General features: G+C 36.0%; 1 protein-coding gene across 1 annotated transcript in view; it reads left to right on the forward strand.

Annotated features, from left to right (window-relative positions):
• Positions 1-1,255: 1,255 nt before the first annotated feature.
• LOC136826452 (uncharacterized) overlaps positions 1,256-5,497 on the forward strand; it is a 91,919-nt gene continuing 87,677 nt past the window's right edge. The window contains exon 1 of the mRNA XM_067083667.1: positions 1,256-1,635. The gene's annotated coding sequence lies outside the window, so the exon portion shown is untranslated. The remainder of the gene's footprint in view (positions 1,636-5,497) is intronic.

Genomic DNA, 5,497 nt, shown 5'->3' on the forward strand with positions numbered 1-5,497 from the left:
AAAAGAATATTAAAGTGTTCAAAATAAAAAAAACAGAAAGGTAGATGGGAAATACAGATTTGAAGAGATAGTAATTATTAAAGAAGAAAAAATATATTACCAAAATAAAAAAAAAATAGATAAGAATGTAGGTTTTGATTAAAATACAAAGTTGTATTATTTTAAATTTCTTACATCTTCAGGCAGAGAGAGAGAGAGAGAGAGAGAGAGAGAGAGAGAGAGAGAGAGAGAGAGAGAGAGAGAGAGAGAGAGAGTTTTTGAAGTTAAAATATACAATAAAAATCTTTAAATTTCTTATATTTTCAAGAAGAAGAAGAAGGAGAGAGAGAGAGAGAGAGAGAGAGAGAGAGAGAGAGAGAGAGAGAGAGAGAGAGAGAGAGAGAGAGAGAGAGTTTTGAAACCTTTTAAAAATTTAAAACCAATTTTCAACTAAGATCACTACAGAGTTTCTCCTTGTGTTTAACAATCACCCAAAAACTAAATAAAAAAAAAATGAGATAGGTCTAATGTTTAGCTTTTTCGATAACCCATATGCGACGCTAACGGAGGCATTTTCATGTGAATTCTCAAAATCTCAAAATACTTGTGATATTTTTGTAATGAAGAGTCCGACGGATGGGCAATCTAAAACCAATATCCAATCGAGACCTGAGTAAAACAATCAAGACGCGCGAAGGGAAAATGAAAGAGTCGCTTCTTAAAGAAAGATAAAACACTTCTTCTCTGCACCCTCCCCTCCCCCTCCCACCCCCCCTCCTCCCCTCCCTCCCCATGAGTAGAGCAAATGATGATCTGAGCTGTGAATTATGAGACCATTTTTCTTTGTTAGAAAACAATGTTTTCCGTTTTATTAAGGAGTAACATATCCTTTTTGGAACCAGAATAAAAAAAAATATGGATGCCAGTTGGTAAAATGAAACAAGAATTAACTACAAATAATTCAAATTCTCACAGAAAACTAAATAATATAAGACATGCAAAAAACCAAAGCTGTAAAATGCAGCAAGACGTATTTTTATATAGCACAAATGAACTTGAGATCAATAAGAATTATCCGAGACACAACAGCACCCTCAGTGTTATGGCGAATAAAAAAAGGCGGAATTAAAATCTCTCCACCAAAAATAGACGCAGCGAAGCCTTTCCTCTATGGGTCTTAAGAGGTGTGTGCGCGCCTTTCCAGTTCTTTAAATATCACTTTGGTCTTGATATAAACTGGTAGACAGAGAAGCAGGGCGAAAAAGGTGCTGAGAGAGAGAGAGAGAGAGAGAGAGAGAGAGAGAGAGAGAGAGAGTTGACTACCCAGACTCTGCTCCAGTCAGTCTAGGCTCAGGCGCCTAAGGTGACGGAGGGTTGTCGCAACCGCTCTTCATAGCGCACCTTGAGAGGAGCCAACTGAGCAAACGCTCGTCGTACTAACCATCCCATTCATTGCACATTAATCAATTAATTTAACGCATCCCAGCCACTAGTGGTACAGGAACAATTTACTCCTTTTACAAGAGAGACGCGGAAGCCTGTAATGACAAGTAAAATCTGAACGATGTTACAAAAAGGTGATCTTGAAAATGAGCGAACGGTGCACAGAGCGCGCTTAGCAAACTTCTCCGCTGACAACAAGTGACATTTTCTCAGGTAATGCAAGACTTGAGTTTTCGTCGCTTTGCTCGTTTAAAAACAAAAAAAGTCCGTTTTGATTGTCAGATATTTTTATTTTTAAAATTCACGGTTTTGTTAAATGTGGCTATTTCGATGGCCGGTTGTCACTGTACTAAAAGAACTTAGAGAAACAACTTTAGGACACAAAACTATAAAATTCCTGTAGTCTTTGGAAAGTCAAGATATGAACTGATCGGTTAGACGCTGGTTAATGACTCGCCGGACTCTGACCGACGACTCATCAGCCTAATGGTCAATGATGGCTCATCAGTCTGATGCTCAATGGTGACTCATCAGTCAGACACTGATTATGTCTTAATGCGTCTCAATGCCTCATCAGTCCAGTGCTGACTGGCGTCTCAGTGTCTTCACCAGTCAAAAGCTGATTGATGACTCATCAGCTAGACGCTGAGTGACAACTCTTCATTCAGGACTGAGGGATGTCTCAACAGTCAGGTCTGATTCATGACTCGGCATCTAGACACTGACTGATGACATCAGTCGGGCGCTAACTGATGACTCATTAGTTTCGCGCTCACTTTGTTTCAAATTCACAAAGAATCTTTTCCTAGTAATGCATTACTATTTCCCTTACAACTTATACAATGTAGGTATTCGTAGCTTATCGTCTAGACCTAAGAGCAGGCTTTGTTTGAGGGAAGCCATGTCATACTTTCAGAAGAAAAAACCCCCAGAGAATTCCCTAGTCAATCTTGAGTTACACATATAACTGCTCATTCGTTTCTGATATTTCTGAACAAACTCATTGCTGGTGATAAGAAATAGCATTTTGTCCAAAAGGAAGATTTTTGGGTGCGTCTGTTGGTAATTTTCTGATCACTTTGGTTGGTTTTGTAATTTGTGTTGTGTGTTTCCGGCAAAAAGCAGTATTAGTTAGTGACAAGAACGGGTAAATTTTTCTTATTTTATTCAAATCGGCATCACTGGTGAGGTTTAAAGAAAAAAAAATTATTTATCTCTTTGCATCCTCCGATCAAACCACGTTCTGCTCAGAGTCTGTGTTGGGAATTCACCTGAGGGGAGAACAGCTTGTTAGAGGGTTGCAACGGGAATTTTTTTTTTAAAGAAAACTCGATTTTTCCAACCAAATATGTTTCACTCGTGGCCTGCGCTTAGTGGTGTCAGGTGGAACTTATTACAGTGCTGGCTTGTTATAATAATTTTTATATTCAGAGGGGGTTTTACGTTGTTCCGTTTTATATATTAATTTAGGCAAATATACTTTTGTTAATACATACTTTATTTGTGATTATTTTACTCCACATTAAGTCACAGCGATCTTTAAAGGCGAAACTAAACAGGATAAACATATTTTGAATTATGGAAAAGTATTTTTCACCCAAGGAATAATTCTTGAACGGAACATGCTATCAAATCGGCTCTCTGGGAAAAGAACTGACCGTATTTTTGAGCGGCAAAAAAAAAAAAAATCTATAACAACAGATGGTTATTTTATGGAGAAGTATTTTTCATCCAAGGAATAATTCTTGAACGGAACATGTTATGAAGTAGGCTCTCTGGGAAAAGAACTGACCGTATTTTTGAGGGGCAAAAAAAAAAAAAAAAAAAAAAATTCCATAACAACAGATGGTTAGCCTGTCAAAAAAGTTTTAATTTACTTATTTTTTTTTGTGCGGAGTGGCGTAAGCCTTTCTTAACACTTAGTGCGAATAGATTTTTTAAAAAATTCAATCAATAATTTGATGTCAGTTTTCGTCAATGCATTTCCCATTCTTTTCCACCTCTTTCAACATTTGTAATCTTTTGTATCTATTTTCTTCCACCGGACGTATTCTCATTTTTATTGCGCTCCCCTTTTATTAGCTCTCTCTCTCTCTCTCTCTCTCTCTCTCTCTCTCTTCCATTCTTTTTCCTTAGTCGTTAACCTCCCTTCCACTCTTTATTATCAGCCACGACTTTCCTTCCATTCTTTCCCAAAAGCCGCGTCCTTTTTTTTGTTTCACTTTACCCATTCTCTCCTATAAAACATATTCTTTCGTTCCTACTCTATTTCGTCACCAGTATTCTTTACGTCCCATTCTATTCAATCATCCGTAATCTCCAGTTCGTTAGCGACGGCCTGAACTGTCGGGACAAAGAACGGCTTCAAAGGAGAGACGAAAATAATTCTCATTACGAATTCACAAAGCTCCGATAAATTGCCCGTCCCCCAAAAAACACCGCATTTCATAACGGGGGGGGGGAAGTAGACAGGTTGCATTTCTAAAAGAAATGTATCCAGGGTTAGAGGAAGTAATGGCCTGTCTTTCATAATATAAAGACTGAATGCATGACTTGATAGACTGATTAAACATGGCGGATACATTTTGATCGCATGATGGTAAATGTATGTTGTAAATCAAGTATTTGTCATTAAATAAATGTTGTTATGCACTGAAAACTAATTATGATAGCGTAATGTATTAATAAATACTTGAGGCATATCGTAGACATATATATATATATATATATATATATATATATATATATATATATATATATATATATATACATACATACATATTTATATGCATACACACATATATATATATATTATATATACATTATTATATATGTATATTTTTAAATATCATTTTGCATTCTTTTATTTAATATATATATATGTATATATATACATATTTATATACACAAACATATATATATTGTACACATTATATACATTATTATATACATATATTTTTTTAGACATTTATCTTTTTGCATGCTTTTATTTAATATATATATATATATATATATATATATATATATATATATATATATATATATATATATATATATAATATATATATATATATATGTATATGTGTATATATAAAATACATAATCAAAATACAAACGCAAGAAAAACCATAAATATTTATAAAAAAAAATATGCACAGCAAAAACACTGAAATCAAGGCAAAAGTATTATATGCAAATTCTTTTATGGCCGCGTCGTAGTGGGGAGATTTGCTCAAACGATTTTGATCAGAGTTGAATTAACCCCAAACTTCGCAGCTTCGGCTGAATTTTCAAAAAAAGGTCGAGAATCGCAAAGCTTCGATTCAGCAAAGAAATATATAGTTTACGCAATACAAATACTAAAATAGATATCGTGAGACAGAGGTTGAATGAGAGAGAGAGAGAGAGAGAGAGAGCCCAGTAGAGAGGTGTGTATGTATCAGAGAGAGAGAGAGAGAGAGAGAGAGAGAGAGAGAGAGAGAGAGAGAGGAATAGTAGATGCCATGTAGGTGTGTGTGTATGAGAGAGAGAGAGAGAGAGAGAGAGAGAGAGAGAGAGAGAGAGAGAGAGAGAGAGAGAGAGAGATGACATCATAGTAACATGACAGAGTTGGGTGAGAGAGTGTGTGTGTGTGAGAGAGAGAGAGAGAGAGAGAGAGAGAGAGAGAGAGAGAGAGAGAGAGCTGAAATCCCTGTTCTGGATTTGCCATATAATCAAAAGAGCAATTTAGTGTCTAACGGCGTTCTAATCTCTTTGACTGGGCTGTCGCGTTTTGGGATAAACATTCGTATGAAAATACCTATGGAATTTGGGAGACACCAAATTCCTCCTTTTCCGTCGAGAGAGAGAGAGAGAGAGAGAGAGAGAGAGAGAGAGAGAGAGAGAGAGAGAGAGAGAGAGAGAGAGAGAAAGGTAAAATGTTATAAATGAAACAAAGTAATAATGCAAAGAGAGAGAAGTAGAAATAGATAAAAAGAGAAAAGATATTTACTTAATTGAGAGAGAGAGAGAGAGAGAGAGAGAGAGAGAGAGAGAGAGAGAGAGAGAGAGAGAGAGAGAGAGAGAGAGAATGAAA

Source organism: Macrobrachium rosenbergii, chromosome 41 (genome assembly GCF_040412425.1).
Source record: "Macrobrachium rosenbergii isolate ZJJX-2024 chromosome 41, ASM4041242v1, whole genome shotgun sequence".
NCBI classification, from domain to species: domain Eukaryota; kingdom Metazoa; phylum Arthropoda; class Malacostraca; order Decapoda; family Palaemonidae; genus Macrobrachium; species Macrobrachium rosenbergii.